The sequence below is a fragment of the Melozone crissalis genome, unplaced genomic scaffold (genome assembly GCF_028551555.1).
Source record: "Melozone crissalis strain CALT ecotype California unplaced genomic scaffold, PUWL_Pcris_2 ptg000151l_1, whole genome shotgun sequence".
NCBI classification, from domain to species: Eukaryota; Metazoa; Chordata; class Aves; order Passeriformes; family Passerellidae; genus Melozone; species Melozone crissalis.
In genome coordinates this window covers 257,050-276,822 of record NW_026535922.1, presented here as the reverse complement: position 1 = coordinate 276,822, position 19,773 = coordinate 257,050, and positions in this window count along the sequence as shown.

The following is a 19,773-nucleotide window of genomic DNA, read 5'->3' as shown; positions in this document are numbered from 1 at the left end:
TGCACGCAGGTCTGCCGAGTGTTTTGCAAGAAGAGAAAGAAAGTTGTCCAAAACAGCTTGCAATCGAATGTTCAAGTGAATAGAAAAGGCAGGAGAGTGGTCAGGTACTGTTTTCTCTCAGTTGGCAAGCTGCGCACACAATCGCAGTGTTGTACAGCTTGTTTCATCACCTTTGCGAAGTTGCCGCTCTCTCCGGCTCCCGGAGACGAAGAAGCTGCTTCTTCGCGCAAAGACGATTCTGCCGCTCACAGTGCTCTGCGGTGTGCGCCTTCTGCCGAAAGAGGTCCGGGAGCTGTGCTTAGCTCTGCAGAGCACCGTACCTTCGTCGTTAGCCTCTCTTCTCGTCTACATCTTAGCAAAAAGCTTTTCCACTCTGTCTGGCAAGGAGAAACTGTGCCAGCACAGAAAACATCTCCCTGCGTGTTCTAGAGGCTGCACGCAGGTCTGCCGAGTGTTTTGCAAGAAGAGAAAGAAAGTTGTCCAAAACAGCTTGCAATCGAATGTTCAAGTGAATAGAAAAGGCAGGAGAGTGGTCAGGTACGGTTTTCTCTCACTTGGCAAGCTGCGCACACAATCGCAGTGTTGTACAGCTTGTTTCATCACCTTTGCCAAGTTGCCGCTCTCTCCGTCTTCCGGAGACGAAGAAGCTGCTTCTTTGCGCAAAGACGATTCTGCCGCTCACAGTGCTCTGCGGTGTGCGCCTTCTGCCGAAAAAGGTCCGGGAGCTGTGCTTAGCTCTGCAGAGCACCGTACCTTCGTCTTTAGCCTCTCTTCTCGTCTACATCTTAGCAAAAAGCTTTTCCACACTGTCTGGCAAGGAGAAACTGTGCCAGCACAGAAAACATCTCCCATCGTGTTCTAGAGGCTGCACGGAGGTCTGCCGAGTGTTTTGCAAGAAGAGAAAGAAAGTTGTCCAAAACAGCTTCCAATCGAATGTTCATGTGAATAGAAAAGGCAGGAGAGTGGTCAGGTACTGTTTTCTCTCAGTTGGCAAGCTGCGCACACAATCGCAGTGTTGTACAGCTTGTTTCATCACCTTTGCGAAGTTGCCGCTCTCTCCGGCTCCCGGAGACGAAGAAGCTGCTTCTTCGCGCAAAGACGATTCTGCCGCTCACAGTGCTCTGCGGTGTGCGCCTTCTGCCGAAAGACGCCCGGGAGCGGTGCTTAGCTCTGCAGAGCGCCGTACCTTCGTCTTTAGCCTCTCTTTTCGTCTACATCTTAGCAAAAAGCTTTTCCACTCTGTCTGGCAAGGAGAAACTGTGCCAGCACAGAAAACATCTCCCATCGTGTTCTAGAGGCTGCACGCAGGTCTGCCGAGTGTTTTGCAAGAAGAGAAAGAAAGTTGTCCAAAACAGCTTGCAATCGAATGTTCAAGTGAATAGAAAAGGCAGGAGAGTGGTCAGGTACTGTTTTCTCTCAGTTGGCAAGCTGCGCACACAATCGCAGTGTTGTACAGCTTGTTTCATCACCTTTGCGAAGTTGCCGCTCTCTCCGGCTCCCGGAGACGAAGAAGCTGCTTCTTCGCGCAAAGACGATTCTGCCGCTCACAGTGCTCTGCGGTGTGCGCCTTCTGCCGAAAGAGGTCCGGGAGCGGTGCTTTGCTCTGCAGAGCACCGTACCTTCGTCTTTAGCCTCTCTTCTCGTCTACATCTTAGCAAAAAGCTTTTCCACTCTGTCTGGCAAGGAGAAACTGTGCCAGCACAGAAAACATCTCCCATCGTGTTCTAGAGGCTGCACGGAGGTCTGCTGAGTGTTTTGCAAGAAGAGAAAGAAAGTTGTCCAAAACAGCTTGCAATCGAATGTTCATGTGAATAGAAAAGGCAGGAGAGTGGTCAGGTACTGTTTTCTCTCAGTTGGCAAGCTGCGCACACAATCGCAGTGTTGTACAGCTTGTTTCATCACCTTTGCGAAGTTGCCGCTCTCTCCGGCTCCCGGAGACGAAGAAGCTGCTTCTTCGCGCAAAGAAGATTATGCCGCTCCCAGTGCTCTGCGGTGTGCGCCTTCTGCCGAAAGAGGTCCGGGAACTGTGCTTAGCTCTGCAGAGCACCGTACCTTCGTCTTTAGCCTCTCTTCTCGTCTACATCTTAGCAAAAAGCTTTTCCACTCTGTCTGGCAAGGAGAAACTGTGCCAGCACAAAAAACATCTCCCATCGTGTTCTAGAGGCTGCACGGAGGTCTGCCGAGTGTTTTGCAAGAAGAGAATGTAAGTTGTCCAAAACAGCTTGCAATCGAATGTTCATGTGAATAGAAAAGGCAGGAGAGTGGTCAGGTACTGTTTTCTCTTACTTGGCAAGCTGCGCACACAATCGCAGTGTTGTACAGCTTGTTTCATCACCTTTGACAAGTTGCCGCTCTCTCCGGCTCCCGGAGACGAAGAAGCTGCTTCTTCGCGCAAAGACGATTCTGCCGCTCACAGTGCTCTGCGGTGTGCGCCTTCTGCCGAAAGAGGTCCGGGAGCGGTGCTTAGCTCTGCAGAGCACCGTACCTTCGTCTTTAGCTTCTCTTCTCGTCTACATCTTAGCAAAAAGCTTTTCCACTCTGTCTGGCAAGGAGAAACTGTGCCAGCACAGAAAACATCTCCCATCGTGTTCTAGAGGCTGCACGGAGGTCTGCCGAGTGTTTTGCAAGAAGAGAAAGAAAGTTGTCCAAAACAGCTTGCAATCGAATGTTCATGTGAATAGAAAAGGCAGGAGAGTGGTCAGGTACTGTTTTCTCTCACTTGGCAAGCTGCGCACACAATCGCAGCGTCGTACAGCTTGTTTCATCACCTTTGCGAAGCTGCCGCTCTCTCCGGCTCCCGGAGACGAAGAAGCTGCTTCTTCGCGCAAAGACGATTCTGCCGCTCACAGTGCTCTGCGGTGTGCGCCTTCTGCCGAAAAAGGTCCGGGAGTTGTGCTTAGCTCTGCAGAGCACCGTCCCTTCGTCTTTAGCCTCTCTTCTCGTCTACATCTTAGCAAAAAGCTTTTCCACTCTGTCTGGCAAGGAGAAACTGTGCCAGCACAGAAAACATGTCTCATCGTGTTCTAGAGGCTGCACGGAGGTCTGCCGAGTGTTTTGCAAGAAGAGAAAGAAAGTTGTCCAAAACAGCTTCCAATCGAATGTTCATGTGAATAGAAAAGGCAGGAGAGTGGTCAGGTACTGTTTTCTCTCAGTTGGCAAGCTGCGCACACAATCGCAGTGTTGTACAGCTTGTTTCATCACCTTTGCGAAGTTGCCGCTCTCTCCGGCTCCCGGAGACGAAGAAGCTGCTTCTTCGCGCAAAGACGATTCTGCCGCTCACAGTGCTCTGCGGTGTGCGCCTTCTGCCGAAAGACGCCCGGGAGCGGTGCTTAGCTCTGCAGAGCGCCGTAACTTCGTCTTTAGCCTCTCTTTTCGTCTACATCTTAGCAAAAAGCTTTTCCACTCTGTCTGGCAAGGAGAAACTGTGCCAGCACAAAAAACATCTACCATCGTGTTCTAGAGGCTGCACGCAGGTCTGCCGAGTGTTTTGCAAGAAGAGAAAGAAAGTTGTCCAAAACAGCTTGCAATCGAATGTTCAAGTGAATAGAAAAGGCAGGAGAGTGGTCAGGTACTGTTTTCTCTCAGTTGGCAAGCTGCGCACACAATCGCAGCGTCGTACAGCTTGTTTCATCACCTTTGCGAAGCTGCCGCTCTCTCCGGCTCCCGGAGACGAAGAAGCTGCTTCTTCGCGCAAAGACGATTCTGCCGCTCACAGTGCTCTGCGGTGTGCGCCTTCTGCCGAAAGAGGTCCGGGAGCTGTGCTTAGCTCTGCAGAGCACCGTACCTTCGTCGTTAGCCTCTCTTCTCGTCTACATCTTAGCAAAAAGCTTTTCCACTCTGTCTGGCAAGGAGAAACTGTGCCAGCACAGAAAACATCTCCCTGCGTGTTCTAGAGGCTGCACGCAGGTCTGCCGAGTGTTTTGCAAGAAGAGAAAGAAAGTTGTCCAAAACAGCTTGCAATCGAATGTTCAAGTGAATAGAAAAGGCAGGAGAGTGGTCAGGTACGGTTTTCTCTCACTTGGCAAGCTGCGCACACAATCGCAGTGTTGTACAGCTTGTTTCATCACCTTTGCCAAGTTGCCGCTCTCTCCGTCTTCCGGAGACGAAGAAGCTGCTTCTTTGCGCAAAGACGATTCTGCCGCTCACAGTGCTCTGCGGTGTGCGCCTTCTGCCGAAATACGCCCGGGAGCGGTGCTTAGCTCTGCAGAGCACCGTACCTTCGTCTTTAGCCTCTCTTCTCGTCTACATCTTAGCAAAAAGCTTTTCCACTCTGTCTGGCAAGGAGAAACTGTGCCAGCACAGAAAACATCTCCCATCGTGTTCTAGAGGCTGCACGCAGGTCTGCCGAGTGTTTTGCAAGAAGAGAAAGAAAGTTGTCCAAAACAGCTTGCAGTCTAATATTCATCTGAATAGAAAAGGCAGGAGAGTGGTCAGGTACTGTTTTCTCTCAGTTGGCAAGCTGCGCACACAATCGCAGTGTTGTACAGCTTGTTTCATCACCTTTGCGAAGTTGCCGCTCTCTCCGGCTCCCGGAGACGAAGAAGCTGCTTCTTCGCGCAAAGACGATTCTGCCGCTCACAGTGCTCTGCGGTGTGCGCCTTCTGCCGAAAGAGGTCCGGGAGCGGTGCTTAGCTCTGCAGAGCACCGTAACTTCGTCTTTAGCCTCTCTTCTCGTCTACATCTTAGCAAAAAGCTTTTCCACTCTGTCTGGCAAGGAGAAACTGTGCCAGCACAGAAAACATCTCCCATCGTGTTCTAGAGGCTGCACGCAGGTCTGCCGAGTGTTTTGCAAGAAGAGAAAGAAAGTTGTCCAAAACAGCTTGCAATCGAATGTTCAAGTGAATAGAAAAGGCAGGAGAGTGGTCAGGTACTGTTTTCTCTCAGTTGGCAAGCTGCGCACACAATCGCAGTGTTGTACAGCTTGTTTCATCACCTTTGCGAAGTTGCCGCTCTCTCCGGCTCCCGGAGACGAAGAAGCTGCTTCTTCGCGCAAAGACGATTCTGCCGCTCACAGTGCTCTGCGGTGTGCGCCTTCTGCCGAAAGAGGTCCGGGAGCGGTGCTTAGCTCTGCAGAGCACCGTACCTTCGTCTTTAGCCTCTCTTCTCGTCTACATCTTAGCAAAAAGCTTTTCCACTCTGTCTGGCAAGGAGAAACTGTGCCAGCACAAAAAACATCTCCCATCGTGTTCTAGAGGCTGCACGCAGGTCTGCCGAGTGTTTTGCAAGAAGAGAAAGAAAGTTGTCCAAAACAGCTTGCAATCGAATGTTCATGTGAATAGAAAAGGCAGGAGAGTGGTCAGGTACTGTTTTCTCTCAGTTGGCAAGCTGCGCACACAATCGCAGTGTTGTACAGCTTGTTTCATCACCTTTGCGAAGTTGCCGCTCTCTCCGGCTCCCGGAGACGAAGAAGCTGCTTCTTCGCGCAAAGACGATTCTGCCGCTCACAGTGCTCTGCGGTGTGCGCCTTCTGCCAAAAGAGGTCCGGGAGCGGTGCTTAGCTCTGCAGAGCACCGTACCTTCGTCTTTAGCCTCTCTTCTCGTCTACATCTTAGCAAAAAGCTTTTCCACTCTGTCTGGCAAGGAGAAACTGTGCCAGCACAGAAAACATCTCCCATCGTGTTCTAGAGGCTGCACGCAGGTCTGCCGAGTGTTTTGCAAGAAGAGAAAGAAAGTTGTCCAAAACAGCTTGCAATCGAATGTTCATGTGAATAGAAAAGGCAGGAGAGTGGTCAGGTACTGTTTTCTCTCAGTTGGCAAGCTGCGCACACAATCGCAGTGTTGTACAGCTTGTTTCATCACCTTTGCGAAGTTGCCGCTCTCTCCGGCTCCCGGAGACGAAGAAGCTGCTTCTTCGCGCAAAGACGATTCTGCCGCTCACAGTGCTCTGCGGTGTGCGCCTTCTGCCGAAAGAGGTCCGGGAGCGGTGCTTAGCTCTGAGAAGCACCATACCTGCTTCTTTAGCTTCTCTTCTCGTCTACATCTTAGCAAAAAGCTTTTCCACTCTGTCTGGCAAGGAGAAACTGTGCCAGCACAGAAAACATCTCCCATCGTGTTCTAGAGGCTGCACGCAGGTCTGCCGAGTGTTTTGCAAGAAGAGAAAGAAAGTTGTACAAAACAGCTTGCAATCGAATGTTCATGTGAATAGAAAAGGCAGGAGAGTGGTCAGGTACTCTTTTCTCTCAGTTGACAATCTGCGCAAACAATCGCAGTGTTGTACAGGTTGTTTCATCACCTTTGCGAAGTTGCCGCTCTCTGCGGCTCCCGGAGACGAAGAAGCTGCTTCTTCGCGCAAAGACGATTCTGCCGCTCACAGTGCTCTGCGGTGTGCGCCTTCGGCCGAAAGACGCCCGGGAGCGGTGCTTAGCTCTGCAGAGCACCGTACCTTCGTCTTTAGCCTCTCTTCTCGTCTACATCTTAGCAAAAAGCTTTTCCACTCTGTCTGGCAAGGAGAAACTGTGCCAGCACAGAAAACATCTCCCATCGTGTTCTAGAGGCTGCACGCAGGTCTGCCGAGTGTTTTGCAAGAAGAGAAAGAAAGTTGTCCAAAACAGCTTGCAATCGAATGTTCAAGTGAATAGAAAAGGCAGGAGAGTGGTCAGGTACGGTTTTCTCTCAGTTGGCAAGCTGCGCACACAATCGCAGTGTTGTACAGCTTGTTTCATCACCTTTGCGAAGTTGCCGCTCTCTCCGGCTCCCGGAGACGAAGAAGCTGCTTCTTCGCGCAAAGACGATTCTGCCGCTCACTCTGCTCTGCAGTGTGCGCCTTCTGCTGAAAGAGGTCCGGGAGCAGTGCTTAGCTCTGCAGAGCACCGTACCTTCGTCTTTAGCCTCTCTTCTCGTCTACATCTTAGCAAAAAGCTTTTCCACTCTGTCTGGCAAGGAGAAACTGTGCCAGCACAGAAAACATCTCCCATCGTGTTCTAGAGGCTGCACGGAGGTCTGCCGAGTGTTTTGCAAGAAGAGAAAAAAGTTGTCCAAAACAGCTTGCAATCGAATGTTCATGTGAATAGAAAAGGCAGGAGAGTGGTCAGGTACTGTTTTCTCTCAGTTGGCAAGCTGCGCACACAATCGCAGTGTTGTACAGCTTGTTTCATCACCTTTGCGAAGTTGCCGCTCTCTCCGGCTCCCGGAGACGAAGAAGCTGCTTCTTCGCGCAAAGACGATTCTGCCGCTCACAGTGCTCTGCGGTGTGCGCCTTCTGCCGAAAGAGGTCCGGGAGCGGTGTTTAGCTCTGAGAAGCACCATACGTGCTTCTTTAAGTTCTCTTCTCGTCTACATCTTAGCAAAAAGCTTTTCCGCTCTGTCTGGCAAGGAGAAACTGTGCCAGCACAGAAAACATCTCCCATCGTGTTCTAGAGGCTGCACGCAGGTCTGCCGAGTGTTTTGCAAGAAGAGAAAGAAAGTTGTCCAAAACAGCTTGCAATCGAATGTTCAAGTGAATAGAAAAGGCAGGAGAGTGGTCAGGTACGGTTTTCTCTCAGTTGGCAAGCTGCGCACACAATCGCAGTGTTGTACAGCTTGTTTCATCACCTTTGCGAAGTTGCCGCTCTCTCCGGCTCCCGGAGACGAAGAAGCTGCTTCTTCGCGCAAAGACGATTCTGCCGCTCACTCTGCTCTGCAGTGTGCGCCTTCTGCTGAAAGAGGTCCGGGAGCAGTGCTTAGCTCTGCAGAGCACCGTACCTTCGTCTTTAGCCTCTCTTCTCGTCTACATCTTAGCAAAAAGCTTTTCCACTCTGTCTGGCAAGGAGAAACTGTGCCAGCACAGAAAACATCTCCCATCGTGTTCTAGAGGCTGCACGGAGGTCTGCCGAGTGTTTTGCAAGAAGAGAAAAAAGTTGTCCAAAACAGCTTGCAATCGAATGTTCATGTGAATAGAAAAGGCAGGAGAGTGGTCAGGTACTGTTTTCTCTCAGTTGGCAAGCTGCGCACACAATCGCAGTGTTGTACAGCTTGTTTCATCACCTTTGCGAAGTTGCCGCTCTCTCCGGCTCCCGGAGACGAAGAAGCTGCTTCTTCGCGCAAAGACGATTCTGCCGCTCACAGTGCTCTGCGGTGTGCGCCTTCTGCCGAAAGAGGTCCGGGAGCGGTGTTTAGCTCTGAGAAGCACCATACGTGCTTCTTTAAGTTCTCTTCTCGTCTACATCTTAGCAAAAAGCTTTTCCGCTCTGTCTGGCAAGGAGAAACTGTGCCAGCACAGAAAACATCTCCCATCGTGTTCTAGAGGCTGCACGCAGGTCTGCCGAGTGTTTTGCAAGAAGAGAAAGAAAGTTGTCCAAAACAGCTTCCAATCGAATGTTCATCTGAATAGAAAAGGCAGGAGAGTGGTCAGGTACTGTTTTCTCTCAGTTGACAAGCTGCGCACACAATCGCAGTGTTGTACAGCTTGTTTCATCACCTTTGCGAAGTTGCCGCTCTCTCCGGCTCCCGGAGACGAAGAAGCTGCTTCTTCGCGCAAAGACGATTCTGCCGCTCACAGTGCTCTGCGGTGTGCGCCTTCGGCCGAAAGACGCCCGGGAGCGGTGCTTAGCTCTGCAGAGCACCGTACCTTCGTCTTTAGCCTCTCTTCTCGTCTACATCTTAGCAAAAAGCTTTTCCACTCTGTCTGGCAAGGAGAAACTGTGCCAGCACAGAAAACATCTCCCATCGTGTTCTAGAGGCTGCACGCAGGTCTGCCGAGTGTTTTGCAAGAAGAGAAAGAAAGTTGTCCAAAACAGCTTGCAATCGAATGTTCATGTGAATAGAAATGGCAGGAGAGTGGTCAGGTACTGTTTTCTCTCAGTTGGCAAGCTGCGCACACAATCGCAGTGTTGTACAGCTTGTTTCATCACCTTTGCGAAGTTGCCGCTCTCTCCGGCTCCCGGAGACGAAGAAGCTGCTTCTTCGCGCAAAGAAGATTATGCCGCTCCCCGTGCTCTGCGGTGTGCGCCTTCTGCCGAAAGAGGTCCTGGAGCTGTGCTTAGCTCTGCAGAGCACCGTACCTTCGTCTTTAGCCTCTCTTCTCGTCTACATCTTAGCAAAAAGCTTTTCCACTCTGTCTGGCAAGGAGAAACTGTGCCAGCACAAAAAACATCTCCCATCGTGTTCTAGAGGCTGCACGGAGGTCTGCCGAGTGTTTTGCAAGAAGAGAAAGAAAGTTGTCCAAAACAGCTTGCAATCGAATGTTCATGTGAATAGAAAAGGCAGGAGAGTGGTCAGGTACTGTTTTCTCTCAGTTGGCAAGCTGCGCACACAATCGCAGTGTTGTACAGCTTGTTTCATCACCTTTGCGAAGTTGCCGCTCTCTCCGGCTCCCGGAGACGAAGAAGCTGCTTCTTCGCGCAAAGACGATTCTGCCGCTCACAGTGCTCTGCGGTGTGCGCCTTCTGCCGAAAGAGGTCCGGGAGCTGTGCTTAGCTCTGCAGAGCACCGTACCTTCGTCTTTAGCCTCTCTTCTCGTCTACATCTTAGCAAAAAGCTTTTCCACTCTGTCTGGCAAGGAGAAACTGTGCCAGCACAGAAAACATCTCCCTGCGTGTTCTAGAGGCTGCACGCAGGTCTGCCGAGTGTTTTGCAAGAAGAGAAAGAAAGTTGTCCAAAACAGCTTGCAATCGAATGTTCAAGTGAATAGAAAAGGCAGGAGAGTGGTCAGGTACGGTTTTCTCTCAGTTGGCAAGCTGCGCACACAATCGCAGTGTTGTACAGCTTGTTTCATCACCTTTGCGAAGTTGCCGCTCTCTCCGGCTTCCAGAGACAAAGAAGCTTCTTCTTCGCGCAAAGACGATTCTGCCGCTCACAGTGCTCTGCGGTGTGCGCCTTCTGCCGAAAGACGCCCGGGAGCGGTGCTTAGCTCTGCAGAGCACCGTACCTTCGTCTTTAGCCTCTCTTCTCGTCTACATCTTAGCAAAAAGCTTTTCCACTCTGTCTGGCAAGGAGAAACTGTGCCAGCACAGAAAACATCTCCCATCGTGTTCTAGAGGCTGCACGGAGGTCTGCCGAGTGTTTTGCAAGAAGAGAAAGAAAGTTGTCCAAAACAGCTTGCAATCGAATGTTCATCTGAATAGAAAAGGCAGGAGAGTGGTCAGGTACTGTTTTCTCTCAGTTGGCAAGCTGCGCACACAATCCCAGTGTTGTACAGCTTGTTTCATCACCTTTGCGAAGTTGCCGCTCTCTCCGGCTCCCGGAGACGAAGAAGCTGCTTCTTCGCGCAAAGACGATTCTGCCGCTCACAGTGCTCTGCGGTGTGCGCCTTCTGCCGAAAGAGGTCCGGGAGCGGTGCTTAGCTCTGCAGAGCACCGTACCTTCGTCTTTAGCCTCTCTTCTCGTCTACATCTTAGCAAAAAGCTTTTCCACTCTGTCTGGCAAGGAGAAACTGTGCCAGCACAAAAAACATCTCCCATCGTGTTCTAGAGGCTGCACGCAGGTCTGCCGAGTGTTTTGCAAGAAGAGAAAGAAAGTTGTCCAAAACAGCTTGCAATCGAATGTTCATGTGAATAGAAAAGGCAGGAGAGTGGTCAGGTACTGTTTTCTCTCAGTTGGCAAGCTGCGCACACAATCGCAGTGTTGTACAGCTTGTTTCACACCTTTGCGAAGCGGCCGCTCTCTCCGGCTCCCGGAGACGAAGAAGCTGCTTCTTCGCGCAAAGACGATTCTGCCGCTCACAGTGCTCTGCGGTGTGCGCCTTCTGCCGAAAGAGGTCCGGCAGCGGTGCTTAGCTCTGCAGAGCACCGTACCTTCGTCTTTAGCCTCTCTTCTCGTCTACATCTTATCAAAAAGCTTTTCCACTCTGTCTGGCAAGGAGAAACTGTGCCAGCACAGAAAACATCTCCCATCGTGTTCTAGAGGCTGCACGCAGGTCTGCCGAGTGTTTTGCAAGAAGAGAAAGAAAGTTGTCCAAAACAGCTTGCAATCGAATGTTCATGTGAATAGAAAAGGCAGGAGAGTGGTCAGGTACTGTTTTCTCTCAGTTGGCAAGCTGCGCACACAATCGCAGTGTTGTACAGCTTGTTTCATCACCTTTGCGAAGTTGCTGCTCTCTCCGGCTCCCGGAGACGAAGAAGCTGCTTCTTCGCGCAAAGACGATTCTGCCGCTCACAGTGCTCTGCAGTGTGCGTCTTCTGCCGAAAGAGGTCCGGGAGCTGTGCTTAGCTCTGCAGAGCACCATACCTGCTTCTTTAGCCTCTCTTCTCGTCTACATCTTAGCAAAAAGCTTTTCCACTCTGTCTGGCAAGGAGAAACTGTGCCAGCACAAAAAACATCTCCCATCGTGTTCTAGAGGCTGCACGGAGGTCTGCCGAGTGTTTTGCAAGAAGAGAAAGAAAGTTGTCCAAAACAGCTTACAATCGAATGTTCATGTGAATAGAAAAGGCAGGAGAGTGGTCAGGTACTGTTTTCTCTCAGTTGGCAAGCTGCGCACACAATCGCAGTGTTGTACAGCTTGTTTCATCACCTTTGCGAAGTTGCCGCTCTCTCCGGCTCCCGGAGACGAAGAAGCTGCTTCTTCGCGCAAAGACGATTCTGCCGCTCACAGTGCTCTGCGGTGTGCGCCTTCTGGCGAAAGAGGTCCGGGAGCGGTGCTTAGCTCTGCAGAGCACCGTACCTTCGTCTTTAGCCTCTCTTCTTGTCTACATCATAGCAAAAAGCTTTTCCACTCTGTCTGGCAGGGAGAAACTGTGCCAGCACAGAAAACATCTCCCATCGTGTTCTAGAGGCTGCACGCAGGTCTGCCGAGTGTTTTGCAAGAAGAGAAAGAAAGTTGTGCAAAACAGGTTGCAATCGAATGTTCACGTGAATAGAAAAGGCAGGAGAGTGGTCAGGTACTGTTTTCTCTCAGTTGGCAAGCTGCGCACACAATCGCAGGTGTTGTACAGCTTGTTTCATCACCTTTGCGAAGTTGCCGCTCTCTCCGGCTCCCGGAGACGAAGAAGCTGCTTCTTCGCGCAAAGACGATTCTGCCGCTCACAGTGCTCTGCTGTGTGCGCCTTCTGCCGAAAGAGACCCGGGAGCGGTGCTTAGCTCTGCAGAGCACCGTACCTTCGTCTTTAGCCTCTCTTCTCGTCTACATCTTAGCAAAAAGCTTTTCACTCTGTCTGGCAAGGAGAAACTGTGCCAGCACAAAAAACATCTACCATCGTGTTCTAGAGGCTGCACGCAGGTCTGCCGAGTGTTTTGCAAGAAGAGAAAGAAAGTTGTCCAAAACAGCTTGCAATCGAATGTTCAAGTGAATAGAAAAGGCAGGAGAGTGGTCAGGTACTGTTTTCTCTCACTTGGCAAGCTGCGCACACAATCGCAGTGTTGTACAGCTTGTTTCATCACCTTTGCCAAGTTGCCGCTCTCTCCGGCTCCCGGAGACGAAGAAGCTGCTTCTTCGCGCAAAGACGATTCTGCCGCTCACAGTGCTCTGCGGTGTGCGCCTTCTGCCGAAAGAGGTCCGGCAGCGGTGCTTAGCTCTGCAGAGCACCGTACCTTCGTCTTTAGCCTCTCTTCTCGTCTACATCTTAGCAAAAAGCTTTTCCACTCTGTCTGGCAAGGAGAAACTGTGCCAGCACAGAAAACATCTCCCATCGTGTTCTAGAGGCTGCACGGAGGTCTGCCGAGTGTTTTGCAAGAAGAGAAAGAAAGTTGTCCAAAACAGCTTGCAATCGAATGTTCATGTGAATAGAAAAGGCAGGAGAGTGGTCAGGTACTGTTTTCTCTCAGTTGGCAAGCTGCGCACACAATCGCAGTGTTGTACAGCTTGTTTCATCACCTTTGCGAAGTTGCCGCTCTCTCCGGCTCCCGGAGACGAAGAAGCTGCTTCTTCGGGCAAAGACGATTCTGCCGCTCACAGTGCTCTGCAGTGTGCGTCTTCTGCCGAAAGTGGTCCGGGAGCTGTGCTTAGCTCTACAGAGCACCATACCTGCTTCTTTAGCCTCTCTTCTCGTCTACATCTTAGCAAAAATCTTTTCCACTCTGTCTGGCAAGGAGAAACTGTGCCAGCACAAAAACCATCTCCCATCTTGTTCTAGAGGCTGCACGCAGGTCTGCCGAGTGTTTTGCAAGAAGAGAAAAAAAGTTGTCCAAAACAGCTTACAATCGAATGTTCATGTGAATAGAAAAGGCAGGAGAGTGGTCAGGTACTGTTTTCTCTCAGTTGGCAAGCTGCGCACACAATCGCAGTGTTGTACAGCTTGTTTCATCACCTTTGCCAAGTTGCCGCTCTCTCCGGCTCCCGGAGACGAAGAAGCTGCTTCTTCGCGCAAAGACGATTCTGCCGCTCACAGTGCTCTGCGGTGTGCGCCTTCTGCCGAAAGACGCCCGGGAGCGGTGCTTAGATCTGCAGAGCACCGTACCTTCGTCTTTAGCCTCTCTTCTCGTCTACATCTTAGCTAAAAGCTTTTCCACTCTGTCTGGCAAGGAGAAAATGTGCCAGCACAAAAAACATCTCCCATCGTTTTCTAGAGGCTGCACGCAGGTCTGCCGAGTGTTTTGCAAGAAGAGAAAGAAAGTTGTCCAAAACAGCTTGCAATCGAATGTTCATGTGAATAGAAAAGGCAGGAGAGTGGTCAGGTACTGTTTTCTCTCAGTTGGCAAGCTGCGCACACAATCGCAGTGTTGTACAGCTTGTTTCATCACCTTTGCGAAGTTGCCGCTCTCTCCGGCTCCCGGAGACGAAGAAGCTGCTTCTTCGCGCAAAGACGATTCTGCCGCTCACAGTGCTCTGCGGTGTGCGCCTTCTGCCGAAAGAGGCCCGGGAGCTGTGCTTAGGTCTGCAGAGCACCGTACCTTCGTCTTTAGCCTCTCTTCTCGTCTACATCTTAGCAAAAAGATTTTCCACTCTGTCTGGCAAGGAGAAACTGTGCCAGCACAAAAAACATCTCCCATCGTGTTCTAGAGGCTGCACGCAGGTCTGCCGAGTGTTTTGCAAGAAGAGAAAGAAAGTTGTCCAAAACAGCTTGCAATCGAATGTTCATGTGAATAGAAAAGGCAGGAGAGTGGTCAGGTACTGTTTTCTCTCAGTTGGCAAGCTGCGCACACAATCGCAGTGTTGTACAGCTTGTTTCATCACCTTTGCGAAGTTGCCGCTCTCTCCGGCTCCCGGAGACGAAGAAGCTGCTTCTTCGCGCAAAGACGATTCTGCCGCTCACAGTGCTCTGCGGTGTGCGCCTTCTGCCGAAAGAGCCCCGGGAGCGGTGCTTAGCTCTGAGAAGCACCATACGTGCTTCTTTAGCCTCTCTTCTCGTCTACATCTTAGCAAAAAGCTTTTCCACTCTGTCTGGCAAGGAGAAACTGTGCCAGCACAGAAAACATCTCCCTGCGTGTTCTAGAGGCTGCACGCAGGTCTGCCGAGTGTTTTGCAAGAAGAGAAAGAAAGTTGTCCAAAACAGCTTGCAATCGAATGTTCATGTGAATAGAAAAGGCAGGAGAGTGGTCAGGTACTGTTTTCTCTCACTTGGCAAGCTGCGCACACAATCGCAGTGTTGTACAGCTTGTTTCATCACCTTTGCCAAGTTGCCGCTCTCTCCGGCTCCCGGAGACGAAGAAGCTGCTTCTTCGCGCAAAGACGATTCTGCCGCTCACAGTGCTCTGCGGTGTGCGCCTTCTGCCGAAAGAGGCCCGGGAGCGGTGCTTAGCTCTGCAGAGCACCGTACCTTCGTCTTTAGCCTCTCTTCTCGTCTACATCTTAGCAAAAAGCTTTTCCACTCTGTCTGGCAAGGAGAAACTGTGCCAGCACAAAAAACATCTCCCATCGTGTTCTAGAGGCTGCACGGAGGTCTGCCGAGTGTTTTGCAAGAAGAGAAAGAAAGTTGTCCAAAACAGCTTGCAATCGAATGTTCATGTGAATAGAAAAGGCAGGAGAGTGGTCAGGTACTGTTTTCTCTCACTTGGCAAGCTGCGCACACAATCGCAGTGTTGTACAGCTTGTTTCATCACCTTTGCGAAGTTGCCGCTCTCTCCGGCTCCCGGAGACGAAGAAGCTGCTTCTTCGCGCAAAGACGATTCTGCCTCTCACAGTGCTCTGCTGTGTGCGCCTTCTGCCGAAAGAGGTCCGGGAGCGGTGCTTAGCTCTGCAGAGCACCGTACCTTCGTCTTTAGCCTCTCTTCTCGTCTACATCTTAGCAAAAAGCTTTTCCACTCTGTCTGGCAAGGAGAAACTGTGCCAGCACAAAAAACATCTCCCATCGTGTTCTAGAGGCTGCACGCAGGTCTGCCGAGTGTTTTGCAAGAAGAGAAAGAAAGTTGTCCAAAACAGCTTGCAATCGAATCTTCATGTGAATAGAAAAGGCAGGAGAGTGGTCAGGTACTGTTTTCTCTCACTTGGCAAGCTGCGCACGCAATCGCAGTGTTGTACAGCTTGTTTCATCACCTTTGCGAAGTTGCCGCTCTCTGCGGCTCCCGGAGACGAAGAAGCTGCTTCTTCGCGCAAAGACGATTCTGCCGCTCACAGTGCTCTGCGGTGTGCGCCTTCTGCCGAAAGAGGTCCGGGAGCGGTGCTTAGCTCTGAGAAGCACCATAGGTGCTTCTTTAGCCTCTCTTCTCGTCTACATCTTAGCAAAAAGCTTTTCCACTCTGTCTGGCAAGGAGAAACTGTGCCAGCACAGAAAACATCTCCCATCGTGTTCTAGAGGCTGCACGCAGGTCTGCCGAGTGTTTTGCAAGAAGAGAAAGAAAGTTGTCCAAAACAGCTTGCAATCGAATGTTCACGTGAATAGAAAAGGCAGGAGAGTGGTCAGGTACTGTTTTCTCTGTTGGCAAGATGCGCACACAATCGCAGTGTTGTACAGCTTGTTTCATCACCTTTGCGAAGTTGCCGCTCTCTCCGGCTCCCGGAGACGAAGAAGCTGCTTCTTCGCGCAAAGACGATTCTGCCGCTCACAGTGCTCTGCGGTGTGCGCCTTCTGCCGAAAGAGCCCCAGGAGCTGTGCTTAGCTCTGCAGAGCACCGTACCTTCGTCTTTAGCCTCTCTTCTCGTCTACATCTTAGCAAAACGCTTTTCCACTCTGTCTGGCAAGGAGAAACTGTGCCAGCACAAAAAACATCTCCCATCCTGTTCTAGAGGCTGCACGCAGGTCTGCCGAGTGTTTTGCAAGAAGAGAAAGAAAGTTGTCCAAAACAGCTTCCAATCGAAGGTTCATGTGAATAGAAAAGGCAGGAGAGTGGTCAGGTACTGTTTTCTCTCACTTGGCAAGCTGCGCACACAATCGCAGTGTTGTACAGCTTGTTTCATCACCTTTGCGAAGTTGCCGCTCTCTCCGGCTCCCGGAGACGAAGAAGCTGCTTCTTCGCGCAAAGACGATTCTGCCGCTCACAGTGCTCTGCGGTGTGCGCCTTCTGCCGAAAGACGCCCGGGAGCGGTGCTTAGCTCTGCAGAGCACCGTACCTTCGTCTTTAGCCTCTCTTCTCGTCTACATCTTAGCAAAAAGCTTTTCCACTCTGTCTGGAAAGGAGAAACTGTGCCAGCACAAAAAACATCTCCCATCGTCTTCTAGAGGCTGCACGCAGGTCTGCCGAGTGTTTTGCAAGAAGAGAAAGAAAGTTGTCCAAAACAGCTTGCAATCGAATGTTCATGTGAATAGAAAAGGCAGGAGAGTGGTCAGGTACTGTTTTCTCTCAGTTGGCAAGCTGCGCACACAATCGCAGTGTTGTACAGCTTGTTTCATCACCTTTGCGAAGTTGCCGCTCTCTCCGGCTCCCGGAGACGAAGAAGCTGCTTCTTCGCGCAAAGACGATTCTGCCGCTCACAGTGCTCTGCGGTGTGCGCCTTCTGCCGAAAGAGGTCCGGGAGCGGTACTTAGCTCTGTAGAACACCGTATCTTCGTCTTTAGCCTCTCTTCTCGTCTACATCTTAGCAAAAAGCTTTTCCACTCTGTCTGGCAAGGAGAAACTGTGCCAGCACAGAAAACATCTCCCATCGTGTTCTAGAGGCTGCACGCAGGTCTGCCGAGTGTTTTGCAAGAAGAGAAAGAAAGTTGTCCAAAACAGCTTGCAATCGAATGTTCATCTGAATGGAAAAGTCAGGAGAGTGGTCAGGTACTGTTTTCTCTCAGTTGGCAAGCTGCGCACACAATCGCAGTGTTGTACAGCTTGTTTCATCACCTTTGCGAAGTTGCCGCTCTCTCCGGCTCCCGGAGACGAAGAAGCTGCTTCTTCGCGCAAAGACGATTCTGCCGCTCACAGTGCTCTGCGGTGTGCGCCTTCTGCCGAAAGAGGTCCGGGAGCGGTGCTTAGCTCTGCAGAGCACCGTACCTTCGTCTTTAGCCTCTCTTCTCGTCTACATCTTAGCAAAAAGCTTTTCCACTCTGTCTGGCAAGGAGAAACTGTGCCAGCACAAAAAACATCTCCCATCGTGTTCTAGAGGCTGCACGCAGGCCTGCCGAGTGTTTTGCAAGAAGAGAAAGAAAGTTGTCCAAAACAGCTTGCAATCGAATGTTCATGTGAATAGAAAAGGCAGGAGAGTGGTCAGGTACTGTTTTCTCTCAGTTGGCAAGCTGCGCACACAATCGCAGTGTTGTACAGCTTGTTTCATCACCTTTGCGAAGTTGCCGCTCTCTCCGGCTCCCGGAGACGAAGAAGCTGCTTCTTCGCGCAAAGACGATTCTGCCGCTCACAGTGCTCTGCGGTGTGCGCCTTCTGCCGAAAGAGGTCCGGCAGCGGTGCTTAGCTCTGAGAAGCACCATACGTGCTTCTTTAGCCTCTCTTCTCGTCTACATCTTAGCAAAAAGCTTTTCCACTCTGTCTGGCAAGGAGAAACTGTGCCAGCACAGAAAACATCTCCCATCGTGTTCTAGAGGCTGCACGGAGGTCTGCCGAGTGTTTTGCAAGAAGAGAAAGAAAGTTGTCCAAAACAGCTTGCAATCGAATGTTCACGTGAATAGAAAAGGCAGGAGAGTGGTCAGGTACAGTTTTCTCTGTTGGCAAGATGCGCACACAATCGCAGTGTTGTACAGCTTGTTTCATCACCTTTGCGAAGTTGCCGCTCTCTCCGGCTCCCGGAGACGAAGAAGCTGCTTCTTCGCGCAAAGACGATTCTGCCGTTCACAGTGCTCTGCGGTGTGCGCCTTCTGCCGAAAGAGGCCCGGGAGCGGTGCTTAGCTCTGAGAAGCACCATACGTGCTTCTTTAGCCTCTCTTCTCGTCTACATCTTAGCAAAAAGCTTTTCCACTCTGTCTGGCAAGGAGAAACTGTGCCAGCACAAAAAACATCTCCCATCGTGTTCTAGAGGCTGCACGCAGGCCTGCCGAATGTTTTGCAAGAAGAGAAAGAAAGTTGTCCAAAACAGCTTGCAATCGAATGTTCATGTGAATAGAAAAGGCAGGAGAGTGGTCAGGTACTGTTTTCTCTCAGTTGGCAAGCTGCGCACACAATCGCAGTGTTGTAGAGCTTGTTTCATCACCTTTGCCAAGTTGCCGCTCTCTCCGGCTCCCGGAGACGAAGAAGCTGCTTCTTCGCGCAAAGACGATTCTGCCGCTCACAGTGCTCTGCAGTGTGTGTCTTCTGCCGAAAGAGGCCCGGGAGCTGTGCTTAGCTCTGCAGAGCTCCATACCTGCCTCTTTAGCCTCTCTTCTCGTCTACATCTTAGCAAAAAGCTTTTCCACTCTTTCTGCAAGGAGAAACTGTGCCGGCAAAAAAAACATCTCCCATCGTGTTCTAGAGGCTGTACGGAGGTCTGCCGAGTGTTTTGCAAGAAGAGAAAGAAAGTTGTCCAAAACAGCTTGCAATCGAATGTTCATGTGAATAGAAAAGGCAGGAGAGTGGTCAGGTACTGTTTTCTCTCAGTTGGCAAGCTGCGCACACAATCGCAGTGTTGTACAGCTTGTTTCATCACCTTCGCGAAGCTGCCGCTCTCTCCGGCTCCCGGAGACGAAGAAGCTGCTTCTTCGGGCAAAGACGATTCTGCCGCTCCCAGTGCTCTGCGGTGTGCGCCTTCTGCTGAAAGAGGTCCGGGAGCGGTGCCTAGCTCTGCAGAGCACCGTACCTTCGTCTTTAGCCTCTCTTCTCGTCTACATCTTAGCAAAAAGCTTTTCCACTCTGTCTGGCAAGGAGAAACTGTGCCAGCACAGAAAACATCTCCCATCGTGTTCTAGAGGCTGCACGGAGGTCTGCCGAGTGTTTTGCAAGAAGAGAAAGAAAGTTGTCCAAAACAGCTTGCAATCGAATGTTCATCTGAATAGAAAAGGCAACAGAGTGGTCAGGTACTGTTTTCTCTCAGTTGGCAAGCTGCGCACACAATCGCAGTGTTGTACAGCTTGTTTCATCACCTTTGCGAAGTTGCCGCTCTCTCCGGCTCCCGGAGACGAAGAAGCTGCTTCTTCGCGCAAAGACGATTCTGCCGCTCACAGTGCTCTGTGGTGTGCGCCTTCTGCCGAAAGAGGTCCGGGAGCGGTGCTTAGCTCTGCATAGCACCGTACCTTCGTCTTTAGCCTCTCTTCTCGTCTACATCTTAGCAAAAAGCTTTTCCACTCTGTCTGGCAAGGAGAAACTGTGCCAGCACAGAAAACATCTCCCATCGTGTTCTAGAGGCTGCACGCAGGTCTGCCGAGTGTTTTGCAAGAAGAGAAAGAAAGTTGTCCAAAACAGCTTGCAATCGAATGTTCATGTGAATAGAAAAGGCAGGAGAGTGGTCAGGTACTGTTTTCTCTCAGTTGGCAAGCTGCGCACACAATCGCAGTGTTGTACAGCTTGTTTCATTACCTTTGCGAAGTTGCCGCTCTCTCCGGCTCCCGGAGACGAAGAAGCTCTTTCTTCGCGCAAAGACGATTCTGCCGCTCACAGTGCTCTGCGGTGTGCGCCTTCTGCCGAAAGAGGTCCGGGAGCGGT